The 18,419-nt window shown below is 39.7% G+C and overlaps 1 protein-coding gene across 2 annotated transcripts in view; it reads left to right on the forward strand.

Annotated features, from left to right (window-relative positions):
• Positions 1 to 15,724, forward strand: part of SUMF1 (sulfatase modifying factor 1) — a 451,840-nt gene extending 436,116 nt beyond the window's left edge. Inside the window, exon 11 of one of the 2 annotated variants that reach the window (XR_007469861.1) lies at positions 14,094 to 15,724. The gene's annotated coding sequence lies outside the window, so the exon portion shown is untranslated. The remainder of the gene's footprint in view (positions 1 to 14,093) is intronic. The other variant, XR_007469862.1, reaches the window with a different exon arrangement.
• The last annotated feature ends 2,695 nt before the right edge of the window (positions 15,725 to 18,419 follow it).

Below are 18,419 nucleotides of genomic sequence, written 5' to 3' on the forward strand. Positions count from 1 at the left end.
TTTGTCAGTTGCTTCATTTGCAAATATTTTCTCTCATTCTGAGGGCTGTCTTTTTTTTTTTTTTTTTTTTTCAGAATCAAAGTAGCTTTATTCTTCTGGCAATGCAAGGTTGCTTTAATGTCCAAACGTGAAACTGATCCCAGGAATGAATTAGAGTGGGAGAAAAGTCATTTAAAACAGAAATCTTGGGACTTCCCTGGTGGTCCAGTGTTTAGAACATGGCGCGTTCACTGCTGGGGCCCTGGGGTCCAATCCCAGGTCAGGGAACTAAGATCCTGCAAGACATGAGGCAGGGCCCCGAAAAAAAAAAAGGAAAGAAAGAAGTCTTAACCAGGAGAAGCACAAGATCGAATAAACATAACAGATAACACCTTATGAAAAGTAGGTGAAGATTATGGAATATTCTAAGATTTAAAACAAAAAGAAACTTTTAAAGATTCAAAAGGATGTGACAAATATTGTACATAGGCTAAAATAAAATGAAATAAAATATACAAATGATGGGAGCCCAAAATTCCAGATGCCCAAGTCCTGTCTCTGAAGATTCCCATTCAATGGGTTCAGGATTTCCTCCTTATTTAAAAACCTACAGGTGATTCTGGTACAATTCCCAGACACAATGTAAAGCTTCTCTTTTACAGGAAAGAATACCAGATTATTTTGTTATCTTATAGTTATACTAACAGGTTGTACTATTGACGGATAAGTCTGCTGTGAAAATGCACCCCCACTAGGGATAAAAAAGGAACTAGTAGTCTCTACTGCTACTTGGTGGCAGCACGCATGTATTGCAAGGGCAATTATTGTAGCAATCCAAATTAGTGGAACATTTTAGAATTGGAAGACGACATACAGATCATCTAGTCAAGCTTCCAACTATTATAGTTGTGAAAACTAAGGCCCATATAAATGAAATGATTTATCACCAAAGAGCATTAGTGAAAGTATGAAATAAAAAATATCTCTGAACTTTTAATTTAGTGCTGTTTTTATTAATCTCAAGTATTAGCTTAAACTTCAGTGTGACAGATTTGGGATTGAATTCCTGCTCACGTTTACTGATTGCGTGTCTTTTAGTAAGTTACTAAAACACTTTTTTTTATTTATTTATTTTTTATTTTTTTTATTTTTTTTTTTATGAAAGAAAAAGAATATTCATTTATTTTTAATGACTTATTAGAACAAATACCTATAGATATCATTATATATGAGATATATAAATTAATTATACAATATATCATGTATTAATTATTAAAACATACTCTGGTAAATATTATATATTCAATATGAAACAGGAGGAAAGGGGGCAGGGCACAACCTTTAAAAGAATTACATAGCCCAAGGACACAACATAAACTGATTAGAACAAAATAGGCCCAAGATGGCGGACGAGTCTACTTCCACTAGACCTTGAGCCTCAGTATACACTCATTGTAACACATCAGCAAGCTAAGCAACACACCCACAGGTGCCACGACAGTTCCAAGGATGACCATAAAGGTCAAAAAGTGGGCGGTGGCTCAATTCCTAGAAATCCCCACCCCTTCCCCAAAATAGCTGGAATATTCCTCCCACTCATCAGCGTATGAAATTACTCACCCCTATAAAGCTAACAACCCCATACCCTGGTGCTGCCCTCGCCTTCTTTTTTTTTTTTTTTTTTTTTTTTTTTTTTTTATAGGTATACCTGGATTTAATTCTCACTTCTACCGCTTGGTAGCTGGATAGCCTTAGGCAAGTTTCATACCTCCCTGAAATTCACTTAATTCAGTCTGTAAAATGGCATAATAACTTATTATAGCATCCTTTTAGGAATTTTAAATCAGTTCTTGAAATAAAAGTACACAATATATAGACAAGTATGGATTCCTCAATAGATGTTTGACCTTTCATTTCTCCAGTATCCCACCCGCATCAAATAAAGAAAAATACTTTTTAAAATTTACGAATATTTCATTGTTGTAAAGTTAAAGCCATAAAAATAATCAAATGGCCTACTATCATACCGTTAGAAGAAAAAAAAAAGGTGTTCATGCGAGTTCCATATTAGAATACAAGTTTTCCTTAGGCACCTGTTTATGTATGCTATTCTGCTCTTTGCAATAAATAATTAAATTTAAAAGACTTAATTCCTCACTTTTAAGACCTTATTAGTTTACAAATTACATATTGACCTATGCTAAATTTTATACCGACCCATGCTAATGAATTCAGTACAGAAAACAAAAAACACTGCACTCAAGCAAACTACATATATATATATATATATATATATATATATATATATATAACTTATATGAGAATTGCTACTCCAGCTTTCTTTTGGTTTCCATTTGCATGAAATACCTTTTTCCATCCCCTTACTTTCAGTCTGTATGTGTCTCTAGGTCTGAAGTGGGTCTCTTGTAGACAGCAAATATATGGGTCTTGTTTTTGTATCCATTCAGCCAATCTGTGTCTTTTGGTGGGAGCATTTAGTCCATTTACATTTAAGGTAATTATCGATATGTGTGTTCCCATTCCCATTTTCTTAATTGTTTGGGGTTTGTTATTGTAGGTCTTTTCCTTCTTTTGTGTTTCTTGCCTAGAGAAGTTCCTTTAGCAGTTGTTGTAGAGCTGGTTTGGTGGTGCTGAACTCTCTCAGCTTTTGCTTGTCTGTAAAGGTTTTAATTTCTCCATCAAATCTGAATGAGATCCTTGCTGGGTAGAGTATTCTTGGTTGCAGGTTTTTCTCCTTCAACACTTTCAATATGTCCTGCCACTCCCTTCTGGCTTGCAGAGTTTCTGCTGAAAGATCAGCTGTTAACCTTATGGGGATTCCCTTGTGTGTTATTTGTTGTTTTTCCCTTGCTGCTTTTAATATGTTTTCTTTGTATTTAATTTTTGACAGTTTGATTAATATGTGTCTTGGCGTATTTCTCCTTGGATTTATCCTGTATGGGACTCTCTGTGCTTCCTGGACTTGATTAACTATTTCCTTTCCCATATTAGGGAAGTTTTCAACTATAATCTCTTCAAATATTTTCTCAGTCCCTTTCTTTTTCTCTTCTTCTTCTGGAACCCCTATAATTGGAATGTTGGTGCGTTTAATGTTGTCCCAGAGGTCTCTGAGACTGTCCTCAGTTCTTTTCATTCTTTTTTCTTTATTCTGCTCTGCAGTAGTTATTTCCACTATTTTATCTTCCAGGTCACTTATCCGTTCTTCTGCCTCAGTTATTCTGCTATTGATCCCATCTAGAGTACTTTTAATTTCATTTATTGTGTTGTTCATCGTTGCCTGTTTCATCTTTAGTACTTCTAGGTCCTTGTTAACTGATTCTTGCATTTTGTCCATTCTATTGTCCATTCTATCTCCAAGATTTCGGATCAACCTTACTATCATTATTCTGAATTCTTTTTCCGGTAGACTGCCTATTTCCTCTTCATTTGTTAGGTCTGGTGGGTTTTTATCTTGCTCCTTCATCTGCTGTGTGTTTTTCTGTCTTTTCATTTTGCTTATCTTACTGTGTTTGTGGTCTCCTTTTTTGCAGGCTGAAGGTTCGTAGTTCCTGTTGTTTTTTGTGTCTGTCCCCAGCGGCTAAGGTTTGTTCAGTGGGTTGTGTCGGCTTCCTGGTGGAGGGTACTAGTGCCTGTGTTCTGGTGGATGAGGCTGGATCTTGTCTTTGTGGTGGGCAGGTCCACGTCTGGTGGTGTGTTTTGGGGTGTCTGTAGACTTATTATGATTTTGGGCAGCCTCTCTGCTAATGGGTGGGGTTGTGTTCCTGTCTTGCTAGTTGTTTGGCATAGGATGTCCAGCACTGTAGCTTGCTGGTCGTTGAGTGAAGCTGGGTGCTGGCGTTGAGATGGAGATCTCTCGGAGATTTTTGCTGTTTGATATTATGTGCAGCTGGGAGGCCTCTTGTGGACCAGTGTCCTGAAGTTGGCTCTCCCACCTCAGAGGCACAGCACTGACTCCTGGCTGCAGCACCAAGAGCCTTTCATCCACAGGGCTCCTTAATTTGGGATGATTCGTTGACTATTCAGGTATTCCACAGATGCAGGGTATATCAAGTTGATTGTGGAGCTTTAATCCGCTGCTTCTGAGGCTGCTGGGAGAGATTTCCCTTTCTCTTCTTTGTTCTCACAGCTCCCAGGGGCTCAGCTTTGGATTTGGCCCCGCCTGTGCGTGTAGGTCGCCGGAGGGCGTCTGTTCTTTGCTCAGACAGGACGGGGTTAAAGGAGCCGCTGATTCGGAGGCTCTGGCTCACTCAGGCCGGGGGGTAGGGAGGGTCACGGAGTGTGGGGCGGGCCTGCAGCGGCAGAGGCCGGCGTGACGTTGCAGCCTGAGGCGCGCCGTGCGATCTCCCGGGCGAGTCGTCCCTGGATCCCGGGACCCCGGCAGTGGCGGGCTGCACAGGCTCCCCGGGAGGGCGTGCGGCCAGTGACCTGCGTTCGCACACAGGCCTCCTGGCGGCGGCAGCAGCGGCCCCAGCGTCCCATGTCCGTCTCTGGGCTCCGCACCCCCAGCCGCGGCTCGCGCCCGTCCTCGGAGCTCTCCCAAGCAGCGTTCCCAATCCCCTCTCCTCGTGCACCAGGAAACAAAGAGGGACGCAAAAGTCTCCTGCCTCTTCGGCAGGTCCAGACCCCCCCCCCGGACTCTCTCCCGGCCAGCCGCGGCGCACCAACGCCCTGCAGGCTGTGTTCACGCCGCCAACCTCAGTCCTCTCCCGGCGCTGCGACAAAAGCCGGAGCCTCAGCTCCCAGTCCCGCCCGCCCTGGCGGGCGAGCAGAAAAGCCTCTCGGCTGGTGAGTTCCGGTCGGCCCGATCCTCTGCGCTGGAATCTGTCCGCTTTGCCCTCCGCACCCCTGTTGCTGTGCTCTCCTCCGCGGCTCCCAAGCTCCCCCACTCCGCCTCCCGAAGTCTCCACCCGCGAAGGGGCTTCCTAGTGTGTGGACACTTTTCCTCCTTCACAGCTCTCTCCCGCTGGTGCAGGACCCGTCCCTATCCTTTTGTCTCTGTTTAGTTTTTTCTTTTGCCCTAACCAGGTACGTGGGGGGTTCCTTGCCTTTTGGGAGGTCTGAGGTCTTCTGCCAGCGTTCAGTAGGTGCTCCGTAGGAGTTGTTCCACGCGTAGATGTATTTCTGGTGTATCTGTGGGGAGGAAGGTGATCTCCGCGTCTTACTCTTCCGCCATCTTCCCGGAAGTCCCTGAGGGCTGTCTTTTCGTCTTGTTTATGGTTTCCTTTACTGTGCAAAAGCTTTTAAGTATCATTAGTCCCATTTGTTTATTTTTGTTATTTCTATTTCTCTAGGAGGTGGGTCAAAAAGTATCTTGCTGTGATTTATGTCATAGAGTGTTCTGTCTATGTTTTCCTCTAAGAGTTTAATAGTGTCTGGCCTTACATTTAGGTCTTTAATCCATTTTGAGTTTATTTTTGTATATGGTGTTAGGAAGTGTTCTAATTTCATGCTTTTACATGTAGCTGTCCAGTTTTTCCAGCATGACTTATTGAAGAGGCTGTTTTTTCTCCATTGTATATCCTTGCCTCCTTTATCAAAGATAAGGTGACCATATGTACATGGGTTTATCTCTGGGCTTTCTATCCTGTTCCATTGATCTATATTTCTCTTTTTGTGCTGGTACCATACTGTCTTGATTACTGTAGCTTTGTAGTATAGTCTGAAGTCAGGGAGCCTGATTCCTCCAGCTCCGTTTTTCTTTCTCGAGATTGCTTTGGCTATTCGGGGTCTTTTGTGTCTCCATACAAATTATAAAATTTTTTGTTCTAGTTCTGTGAAAAATGCTATTGGTAGTTTGAAAGGGATTGCATTGAATCTATAGATTGCTTTGGGCACTATAGTCGTTTTCACAATATTGATTCTTCCCATCCAAGGACATGGTATATCTCTCCATCTGTTTGTGTCATATTTGGTTTCTTTCATCAGTGTCTTATAGTTTTCTGAGTATAGGTCTTTTACCTCCTTAGGTAGCTTTATTCCTAGGTATTTTATTCTTTTTGTTGCAGTGGTGAATGGGATTGTTTCATTAATCTCTCTTTCTGAACTTTTGTTCTTAGTGTATAGGCTGCAAGAGATTTCTGTGCATTAATTTTGTATCCTGCAACTTTAGCATATTCATTGAATAGCACTAGTAGTTTTCTGGTGGCATCTTTAGGATTCTCTATGTATAGTATCATGTCATCTGCAAACAGTGACAGTTTTACTTCTTCTTTTCCAATTTGGATTCCTTTTATTTCTTTTTCTTCTCTTATTGCCATGGCTAGGACTTCTAAAACTATGTTGGATAACAGTGGCGAGCATGGACATCCTTGTCTTGTTCCTGATCTTAGAGGAAATGATTTCAGTTTTTCACCATTGAGAATGATGTTTCCTGTGGGTTTGTCATATATGGCGCTTATTATGTTGAGGTAGTTTCCCTCTATGCACACTTCCTGGAGAGTTTTTATCATAAATGGGTGTTGAATTTTGTCAAAAGCTTTTTCTCCATCTATAGACATGATCATATGGTTTTTATTCTTCAATTTGTTAATATGGTGTATCACATTGATTGATTTGCATATATTGAAGAATCCTTGCATCCCTGAGATGAATCCCACTTGATCATGGTGTATGATCCTTTTAATGTGTTGTTGGATTCCGTTTGCTAGTATTTTGTTGAGGATTTTTGCATCTGTGTTCGTCAGTGATATTGGTCTGTAATTTTCTTTTTTGTAGTATTTTTGTCTGGCTTTGGTATCAGGGTGATGGTGGCCTCATAGAATGAGTTGGGAATGTTCCTTCCTCTGCAGTTTTTTGGAAGAGTTTGAGAAGGATGGGTGTTAGCTCTTCTCTAAATGTTTGAGAAAATTCACCTGTGAAGCCATCTTGTCCTGGACTTTTGTTTGTTGGAAGATTTTTAATCAGTTTCAATTTCATTACTTGTGATTGGTCTGTTCATATTTTCTATTTCTTCCTGGTTCAGTCTTGGAAGGTAATACCTTTCTAAGAATTTATCCATTTCTTCCAGGTTGTCCATTTTATTGGCATAGAGTTGCTTGTAGTAATCTCTTATGATGGTTTGTACTTCTGCGGTGTCTGTTGTAACTTCTCCTTTTTCATTTCTAATTTTATTGATTTGGGTCCTCTCCCTGTTTTTCTTGATGAGTCTGGCTAAAGGTTTATCAATTTTATCTTCTCAAAGAATCAGCTTTTAGTTTTATTGATCTTTGTTATTGTTTTCTTTGTATTTATTTCATTTATTTCTGCTCTGATCTTTATGATTTCTTTCCTTCTACTAACTTTGGGTTCTGTTTGTTCTTCTTTCTCTAGTTCCTATAGTTGTAAGGTTAGATTGTTTATTTGTGATTTTCTTCTTTCTTGAGGTAGGATTGTATAGCTATAAACTTCCCTCTTAGAACTGCTTTTGCTGCATCCCATAGCTTTTGGATTGTCGTGTTTTCATTGTCATTTGTCTCTAGGTACTTTTTGATTCCCTTTTTGATTTCTTCTGTGATCTCTTGGTTGTTTAGTAACTTATTATTTAGCCTCCATGTGTTTGTGTTTTCTACATTTTTTTCCCTGTAATTGACTTCTAATCTCATAGCATTGTGGTCAGGAGAAATGCTTGATATGATTTCAGTTTTCTTAAATTTACCAAGGCTTAATTTGTGACCCAAGATGTGATCTGTCCTGGAGAGTGTTCCGTGTGCACTTGAGAAGAAAGTGTAACCTGCTGTTTTTGGATGGAATGTCCTATAAATATCAGTTAAATCTATCTAGTCTATTGTGTCATTTAAAGCTTGTGTTTCCTTATTAATTTTCTGTTTGGGTGATCTGTCCATTGGTGTAAGTGAGGTGTCAAAGTCCCCCACTATTACTGTGTTACTGTCAATTTCCTCCTTTATAGCTGTTAGCGCTTGCCTTATGTATTGAGATACTCCTATGTTGGGTGCATATATATTTATAATTGTTATATCTTCTTCATGGATTGATTCCTTGATCATTATGTAGTGTCCTTCCCTGTCTCTTGTAACATTCTTTATTTTAAAGTCTTTTTTATCTGATATGAGTATTGCTACTCCAGCTTTCTTCTGATTTCCATTTGCATGGAATATTTTTTTCCATCCCCTCACTTTCAGTCTGTATGTGTCCCTAGGTCTGAAGTGGGTCTCTTGCAGACAGCATATATATAGGTCTTGTTTTTGTGTCCATTCTGCGAGCCTTTTGGTTGGAGCATTTAATCCATTCAGTTTAAGGTAATTATCGATATGTATGTTCCCATTACCATTTTCTTAATTGTTATGGGTTTGTTTTTGTAGGTCCTTTTCTTCTCTTGTGTTTCCCACTTAGAGAAGTTCCTTTAGCATTTGTTTTAGAGCTGGTTTGGTGGTGCTGAATTCTCTTAGCTTTTGCTTGTCTGTAAAGCTTTTGATTTCTCCATCGAATCTGAATGAGATCCTTGCCTGGTCGAGTAATCTTGGTTGTAGGTTCTTCCCGTTCATCACTTTGAATATATCGTGCCACTCTCTTCTGGCTTGTAGAGTTTCTGCTGCGAAATCAGTTGTTAACCTTATGGCAGTTCCCTTGTATGTTATTTGTTGTTCTTCCCTTGCTGCTTTCAATAATTTTTCTTTGTCTTTAATTTTTGTCAGTTTGATTAGTATGTGTCTTGGTGTTTTTCTCCTTGGGTTTATCCTGCCTGGGACTCTCTGTGCTTCCTGGACTTGGGTGGCTATTTCCTGTCCCATGTTAGGGAAGTTATCAACTATAATCTCTTCAAGTGTTTTCTCAGGTCTTTCTCTCTCTCTTCTCTTTCTGGGACCCCTATAATGTGAATGTTATTGCGTTTAATATTGTCTCAGATGTTGCTTAGGCTGTCTTCATTTCTTTTCATTCTTTTTCTTTATTCTGTTCTATGGCAGTGAATTCTACCATTCTGTCTTTCAGGTCACTTATTTATTCTTCTGCCTCAGTTATTGTGCTATTGATTCCTTCTAGTGTATTTTTCATTTCAGTTATTGTATTGTTCATGTCTCTTTGTTTGTTCTTTAATTCTTCTAGGTGTTTGTTCTTCAGTTCTTGCAGGTCTTTGTTAAACATTTTTTCCATCTTCTCGATCTTTGCCTCCATTCTTTTTCCGAGGTCCTGGATCATCTGCACTATCATTATTCTGAATTCTTTTTCTGGAAGGTTGCCTATCTCCACTTCATTTAGTTGTTTTTCTGGGCTTTTATCTTGTTCCTTCATCTGGTACATAGTCTTCTGCCTTTTCATTTTGTCTGTCTTTCTGTGAATGTGGTTTTCGTTCCACAGGCTGCAGAATTGTAGTTCTTCTTGCTTCTGCTGTCTGCCCTCAACTGTCCTATTTTTCTGAGTTCTGATGAAAATGCCTATAGGGCACACAGATGAGGATGTCAAATAGGTAATTGGATAAATCAGTTTTAAGCTAAATCTAGAGGTCAGGGCTAGAGAATTATTTCACAGAGACTGTATTTAAAACCAAAGTTCAGATGAGGTCATATGGGAGTATATTTGGACAGAAAAGAAGATGAAAGATAAGTTTGGTGTACTCACACTTCAGTGATTGAAAAGAGGAGAGGGAACTAGCAAAAGTGATTGAGAAGGAATGGCCAGTGAGGTGGAAGGCAAATTGGGAGTAATCAGGAGATGGGAATATTTCAAGAAAAAAGGGGTGGACAGCCATGCCACATGCTGCTGAAAGTTCAGGCCAGATGAGTATATAGAAATAATCATTTGAGTTAGAAATGTGAAAAACACCTTGATAAAAGTGGTTTCAATGGAATTGGGGTGGGGGTAGATGTGGGAAGAAGCCTAATCGGAAAGGATTGAGAGGAGACTAGAAGGCAAAGAAGCAGAAATATATTCATTTAGATAGTTTTTTCAAGAATTTTGCTAGGAGGTAGAACAGAAATATGGATGGGTAGAGATGAATGGGGGGGTTATAATACAGTAACAAAAACCAAATAAAATCATGAGAAAACTTGACTATATTACCTGTCAGTAGCTAGAGTCAGCCATGGCCCTTTACCATGGGTCTTCTGATTTCTGGACAGAAGCTGACAGAGCTCTCTCAACGTAGGATATCCTCCTTTGATGGAAGAGGGAAGGAGCAAGAAACAGAACTGTACTATGCCTCAAGTCTTCAGCTTGCACTTGTCATAATTTATGTTTGTTCACATTCTATTGACCAAAGCAAGTTACATGACTAGGCTCAATGTCGGTGAGGTAGAGACATATACTCCTCCTGCAGAAGACCCTGCACTTCTCATGGTAATGGAAAGGCATGTATCCTTGTCCTCTAAGGAAGACGTAGTGATTGGTTGGGAGCAGTAATGCAATCTGCCCCCTAAACATACACATTTTTTGATGGGTGAAATAAATCATGTTTGTATACTGTTAAAAATAATGCAAGGAATAGGCACATTAATTACAGAAAAAAAGCCTGTGAGAATGTGAGGAAATAGGTGCATTTTTAGGAGTAAGGGCATCTTATTAATAGGAGGAAAGGCTTAGAGAGAGTATAGATATTAAATGGTTGGTAGGTTTGCCATGTCATTTATAATAAGACTTCTTCCTTTCTAAATTTTGCTTCTGTTCTGACTTTCCAGTAATTTCTAAGATCAGGGTACACGGGAGGTATATTTTGCAAAACTTGAATGTTTAGGAATCTTCCTTTGTTGCCTTCAAGAAAAACAAATAGTTTGGTCCAGAGTTATTTTTTAATCTTCAATTGTCTAGAGACATTGCTACATTCTTGTAGTAATTAGGATTATAGAGGAGGTTAGAGCTAAGACCTGGTTATCTCCAGGATGTGCCTCTTGCATGTTAGAGCAGCTCAGTACATACTTATTTAATGAGTGCATGCATGAACCCCACCCATCACATTTTGCAGGCAACCTTTTAATGACTAATTCTTTAATATTTTAAATTTGTTCATCTCTTTTAGCTCTGGGAGAATGAAACCCAATTCCCTTTAATGAATACAAGGTGTGAAAGGAAAAGATAAATCTTATAAGTATATGCTTTGAGAATGAAGTTCTTTAAAATGTAGATATATCAGGAACAATTAAAAACTCATATATAAGTTTAGCCTCTTTTCTGAGAACAGTTAAGGGAAAGTTACGTATCTATTAGGGTGGTAAAGAGCAGGGCTTTTGCAGTGAAAACTGGATCTTCCTTATAATGTATATATTAAGAACATCAATCTTAGTAATAACTTCTACTAGATGAACACATATGAAGGATTTCATCTACCTAGAGTTAAGAAATGAACTCATTTCCTTCTCATAAAAATATCCTTTTCTTCATAACAAAGGTATAAGATAGTAGCTCAAGTAATTATCACTGAAGAATGAGAATGCCTACTTAAAGTATTCTTGTATAGATGATTTTCTTGCTCTCTTCACTAAGCAAAGCCTTTTGGATTGGAGAGATGGCTATGAATGCTCAAGTGTGTGGGCACTTCCATATGCAATGGAATTTTTCAGCAGATTTTGAGCTATTGAGTTGCCACTTGTCTTCTCTGAGAACCATGATTCTTAATTATTAGAAACCCATTTTGACAAAGATCAAGAATGGCAGAGACTTAAGTGGGAAAGTTAGCTGTCAGAATATCATCTGTCTCCCATTTTTCTGAATTTGGGAGAGTATTTTGGAACAAAGTGCCAATTTCATAGCTATTACTCCTTCACAGATAAATTGGCAGTGATTTGGGAGAGTGGCTCATGATATTTCTGCCCAGTAATTTTTAATCATGCTTTAAAAAAAATCCACTGGGTTCATTTTTGAAACTTAGGTGTTGTCTCAGTCCCTAGCAAACTCAGAGACCTCTTTGGGAGACAGCAAGTCTTCTACTGCAGCTTGGACACAGATGGACCCAAGTTTGAAAACTGTCCTGCCACTTACTAGCTGACTGACATTGGGCAAGTTTCTTTACTTTGCTGAAGCAGGTTTAACTCTTCTATAAACAAGAATACTAGTACTTGTCTTACTAATTCATTTATTTACTCTTTTAATAAACATGAAGTACTTATTATATTCTCATACCTGAGTTGTGTGTACTAGGGATGCAAATAATAATAGCTAACGTTTGGTGAACATTAACCAAGTGCAAGCCCATTCTAAATATATCTCCTTTATTTTTCCCATCAGCTTTAGGGTTAAATTAGTACCCTAATGCTCATTTATCAGATAAGGAAGCTCTGCTTAGAGTTTAAGTAAATTGTCCAAGTTGTATAAAGTAGAAAGCAGGGAGACTAAAATTCAAACCAAGACAGCTTTCAGTTGAGAGTGCATGTTCTTAACCACTGTACTATACTGTAAAGATGCAAAGATACAATCCCTGCCACTAGTGTGGACACAGAGAAGAAAACAAACAGTCATATTAAATGGATGTGCAAAGTATCCAGGCATTTTGGAGAAACAAGCCCTTAATTCCCTGGGATCAACTTTGGTTTGAAATCTAAGACCATGATAAATCTATGAAAGTTTAACCTGTAATCTTCAGATTGCTGCTGATTTCAAAGTCACTGGTATCAGAAACACACATACATGCTAGAGCTTTAGAAATGTCAGTATTTATCATTTTAAAGTCAGACACTCCATAAAAATTCATGATGTCGCAGTGATAAGTACCAGAAATTTTACCAAATGTCTGCTTTTGGTAAACACTTAGTCCATGCCACCATTTACATTAAAGGATGATTGGACTATTTAAAAGATTCTGATATTGGTAATGACTGATACTATTAAGAATACACTTCACAGAAAATATGCTGATATTATTTTCATTAATCAAGTGCATATTTTAATAAAAATAGGATTTTTATGGGCACATTATAGGAGGATGTGATGCGTGAACTGTACTGTAAAGGCACCAATAAACTAGAATGAAACAAACGAAAATGGTACATTTTTAATGACTTGAAGTTTGGCTCAGATGAAATGAAATCGGAAAGTTTTGAATAAATAGCACACCACAAGCTTGGAAACTTGCATGCAATCCAGTGTTTTATGCTATTAACTTGAAAGCAAAAATGGCTTCTGTAAAACATTGCCTTTTGTTAATTAGACAACTTCAGGCCTTTGAACATGAATCATTAACTGCTGATATTGCCCTAAGGACAAATGTTTATGATCTCCTGGGGTTTTTAAATATAAAGAAGAGGGGAAAACAACGAGGAAAGGAAAGTGCTCCTAACAGCTGAGGGGCCAGTAAGTGGAGGTTGAAAGGTCTGAACAAGCTACTCCTTGCCCTGTCTTCCTTGCTCGCCTCTGTCCTTCAAGCCATGAATGAACTAATGGCAGCATATCTGTATCTTTTTTGCCTAACCATTTCATAGCATTTCTGTGTTAAAAACCTTCCGTTTGAGTCACCATTTCTTTCTGCTTCAGCATCCTGGCCCTGTAAACCTGCCTGTCCCATGTCCTCTTCCTCACGTCTCACTTTCCTATGACCTATCCCTTGCCTCCATGAGAAGGTATTTTTCCTTTTTCCTTTGCTTGTTCTTTTTCTTTATGTGCTCCATTTTAATAAAAGTGGTGTCCCTTTTGCACTGGCTGGTGACATTTCGTGATAGTCTTCAGGCAATAAAAGAGAGGAACACATTTTAAATGAAAGGACCAGGCACCATGTGCTCAGATTGCCTTTGTTGGGTACAAGCCATTTTGCATGGCTAATGGTCTTCTTTGTGCGTGGGTGGTTATTAGATGTTTAATAACCGTTGCTATTAGAACTTGATGTGGTCTTAGATTTGGGTGAACAGTTTGAAATCTGGCTACATTAGCTAAGGTCTCATTGTAGGAAGGCATATTTCTACCTGTTTCTAGATGAGAGCCCAAGCAAGGTTTAGTTTTTGACTTGGATAGACCTTTTATTGGGGATGGGGGTCTTGGGGGAGTGTGGGTCTGTCTTGTCAACAATTTTTATTATTCGCATATTAAGCATTAATGATACAATAAGCGCTTGTGTATTTAGAAAGAAGGGAGATTCAAATGTCTGGAAAGACATACTGTTTCTAATTTTATTTACAGAGGCAGTGTGTATCTTTTTGATCACTGATTCTGGGATTCTATTTCTTTCTGTTTGTCTGAAGCCTAGGAAGAGACTCGGTCCATAAGGGACACTCCTTAAGTGTTTGCTGAATGAATGAATACAAAATGCAAGCACAGGAAAGGAGATCCACTGCAAGCAGAATGAAGGTGCTCAGGCACTGTAAATGAAGCTGTCAGTCAGAGGAAAGAGGGATGGCAACATCTTCAATAGAAATAGTGAATAAATGCATAAAGTGTGTCTTGCTTTGTCTTTGTGACCTCTCAGTGCCTCAGTTTCTTCATGGATAAAATAAAGGGTCTGAGTTAGTTCAGTATTTTTAAAACTTTAGCTTTGTGCATGATAATCACCTTGTTGAAGTGTAGGGTCTGGGAACCCATCCTCAGGAGTCTGACGTCACTGGTTGTTCTGGCTGGATATCAGGAGTCTGCATTTTTTACAAGCCCCATGGACCATTCTGAGAGCAGTGGTCCATGGATGATCTTTAAGTTCCTTATGTACCTTAGAAACTCTCTTCTACTTGTCCCAAGGTACTGACATCTGCTAAAAGTCCTTCATGTCCTCATATAGTCATCATTTATGGTGCTTCTTAAAACCCCTCATTACTCCCCATGTATACCCAGCAATTCCAATCTTCAGGAAGTTGTGGCTGCAGTGAAGCCAGAGTCCTATATACAGAAGAGGGCCTTCCCTGCTCGAGGAACTTCTTCCCTCTGAAGGCGCTGTGAGTGGGAAGTATTGTGACTGACCACCCAGGTCAATGCTATCTTACTTGGCTCCCACATGTGCATCTCTTTTTGGAAACTGCTGTGCTCAAGGTCACTGAGATATTTCTAATAGAGTTGAACCCACAACGGGTTCAGCTGTTCAGCTTTTGAAATGTTGTGCTTTATGTGAACAAAGGTGACAGACCCTACATGAACCTTTGCTGCTGTTATTGTGGAAAAACTGGTACCTGTTTTCACCTCCCCTCATACCTTCCAAAATTCCTTTCAGTGATGAATATTCTTTAGCTGAGTTGGTGGATTATGGCACTCCTGACTTGAGCTGCAGTATACATGCCTTGAGTAAAATGACATTTATTTTCCTTCTGTTTCATTTTTATATGATTTTTATAGAAATGTATTTTACAGTTCAATAGCCAGAAAAAGTGAATGAGCATGGGTAATCCTGTTAAATATCTCTTTCCTCCTAGTGCACTGGAATTTCTTTTTAAATCTGATAAATCTTTCCAAACAGCTTGACATTCCTCCCATCTGTTCCTTAGGTCACTCTTATTTTCTGGCTGGTGAGGAGTGCTTGTAGCATTCTGCAAATGCCTCTGCTTTAACAGGGCCTTGTGAAACATTTATTGTGGTCCTTTCACTCAAATTGCAAATATTGTTATAAAAGTTCATTTCCATGATGTGTTTTGGGAACCAGTATGTTGCCGAGTCAAGAATACAGTGCTTGGAACATTGTAGATACCCATAAGTGCTGTTGAATGAATGGATTAATGCCTGGATGCTGGGTATCAAGGAGTTTAAGGTCTAGTCCTGGCTGTGCTACTTATGAGTTTTGTCTCCTCAGGCAACTGACTCAGCCTTTCTGAACCTCAGTCTCCTAATCTATAAATGTGGAACTCAGAGTAAATGGCCTCTTTCTGCTAAAATAAATAAATAAATAAATAAAAAATGCAGCAATTCTAATATAGCTCTAATGATTTAAAAAACACCCTGGCTAGGTGTAGTTGTATATTGAATGTTTGCCTCACTTCTGTGGATACTTTCAGCTGCATATTCAAAGTAACAAAATCCCAGACTGAAATGGCTTCAACAATAAGGACATTTATTATCTTACATAACAGGAAGAAGAGAGGTAGTGCAGGCCTTATATTTCAGCAATTCAGCAACTCAGCAATGTCATTAGGAGCCCAGGAGCTTTCAGTCTCTGATCTGTGATCTCCTGTGTAACTGGGTCTCCTAGTAGCTGTATGTAAATTGGAGCATCATGCTTCTTTTTTCATATCCAGTGGGAGAGAAGAAAATCTCCTGGCCAACCACGCAATATAATTTCTTCTCTTCAGGCTGTTTGGGCCAAGCGAAGACCTGTGTCTGTCCTTGGATCAGCTGAGTCCTGGAGGACTTGTGTGGGGTGATTGGATGGGACTGGTCATCTGGGGTAGAATGGACATTGGGGGCCCAACCACAATGTCTTCTGTACACTATTAACTATTATGCATTTGGTCTTGCAGTGCCGAGTAGAAGGCAAAATCTACTTTGAAGTCTTTATACATCTACATATGCTGTTCAGTGTACACTTGCCATTGGAACTGTGACACACCAAGAACCCAGTTTCAGGGTGGTCACTATATAGTGGGCACCTTTGATATATTTCAATCCATTCTTGTCACCTTATAAAAGACCCAGACGAAGTAAACAAAACAGTCCTTGCTCTCCGGGAAAATAAAGTCTCATGGGAGAAGCAAGAAATAAATACCTGAAAAGGTAAATTAGAATACAAGGAAAGTATATGTCTAGTGTCAAAATAACCATAACCATAAATAACCAATTACGAGACACCTACTGTGTACCAGGCATTGTGGTTGGTGCTTTGCATATGTGATTATATATGATTATATTTCATTCTTGGGACAACCTTCATAGGTAGACAGTGACATCACCACTTGGCAGAGGAGAAAACTGAGGCTCAGAGAGATTCAGTACCGTGCCCAAAGTTATTCCGCTCGTTAATGCCAAGGCTGAAATTTGAACCTAGAACTGTCTGTCTCCAACACCTTTGCTCATTTCTGCTTCATCCTGCTTTGGTCAATAGTTGAAAGTTGGACCGGAAGCTTCCAACCAATTAAGTCTTTTTACCACCCTATTTTAGGATGATGGGCTAAAAGAGGGTGCCATTAGGAGGGCTAAAGTCACAGAACAGAAAAAGGGGATTATCACTGGTAGGGTTCTTCAGAAAAAGATGCTGAAATGGAGTTTGTGGTGCAGGTTGTTTACTGGAGATCAGCACTCGGGAAGGAGCAAACAAAATTGGGCAGAGGAAGAAGGGAATGTGCAGGTAAGTATTGCTCTGCAGAGCATCCTTCTTCCAGCTGAACAGTGAGGGCTTTGTACCCCACTTTGCTTAGTCACTGGATACAGGCTACCCTGGAAAAGGTGTGACCTCAGTGAGCCTGCTCCCTGGAGCTGAGGCAGGCCCTGGAGAAGTGACAGCTGGAGGCTGTTTGCTAACCACACTCCTTGCAACTAGGAAGCAAGGCCTTTCTTGAAGGGGATCTGGGCAGAGCATTTCTGTGTCTATCATAGTGATGCTAAGGGCAAACTCTGACTATATCCCAATTCTGCCCATATTCTGGTTTGTGTCCAATGAGTGTTACTACGAGTGGTGACTGGAGGCCTATTTGACTGAAATGGGTAGGATCCTGGGAATGATAAGACTGCAGATGTCAGTTTTCCATGCTTGCTAAAATGCTTGTAGAAGGACATCTTTTAGTCTGGCCTCATTTATTTCAAACCAAGGTCTTATTTACTTCTCAAAGATGCAATTTCAGAAATGGGCCACATTGTATCAAAAGGCAGCAGCCGGGCTTCCCTGGTGGCGCAGTGGTTGAGAGTCCGCCTGCCGATGCAGGGGACATGGGTTCGTGCCCCGGTCTGGGAAGATCCCACATGCCGCGCGGAGTGGCTGGGCCCGTGAGCCATGGCCGCTGAGCCTGTGTGTCCGGAGCCTGTACTCCGCAACAGGAGAGGCCGCAACAGTGAGAGGCCCGTGTACCGCAAAAAAAAAAAAAAAAAAGGCAGGAGCCATGTTTTCTCATCACAGCAATGAGATCAGACCAAACTAGGTCGCCAGATTTCATTGTTTTTCTGAAGTTGGTGGATTTCTAATGTAATTATGGGATGTTTGCAGGCTTTTAAAGGTCAAAAGTTAGTCTCAGTTAGTATGTTAATTAGATTGATGTAGTAATCATTTCACTATGTATATCAAATCCTGTTATATACCATAAATATATGATTTTTGTTTTTCAAAAAAGGACAAATATGGGCTCAGTGATAAAGCCACTCTTGCTGTGGCTAATAAAACAAATACACATAATACGATAAAGCATGGATCAGACAGGCTCAAATTTGAATTCTGCATTCCAACTTACTTGTTGTATGACCTTGGGAAAGTTTCTCTCCAAATCTGCGTCCTCATTTGTAGAATGGATTAGCTATTGCTGTTATTGATGTCATTATTATTTTGGTTCCCAAACATTTTACCCTCTTGGTTATTCTCTGCCTGTACTGCCTCTTAAAATGTGGAATTCAGAAAGGAATATAATATGCTGGACCTAGTATGACCAAAGTGGCACACCGTGAGACTCATC

Source organism: Orcinus orca, chromosome 10, assembly GCF_937001465.1.
Source record: "Orcinus orca chromosome 10, mOrcOrc1.1, whole genome shotgun sequence".
Classification (NCBI taxonomy): domain Eukaryota; kingdom Metazoa; phylum Chordata; class Mammalia; order Artiodactyla; family Delphinidae; genus Orcinus; species Orcinus orca.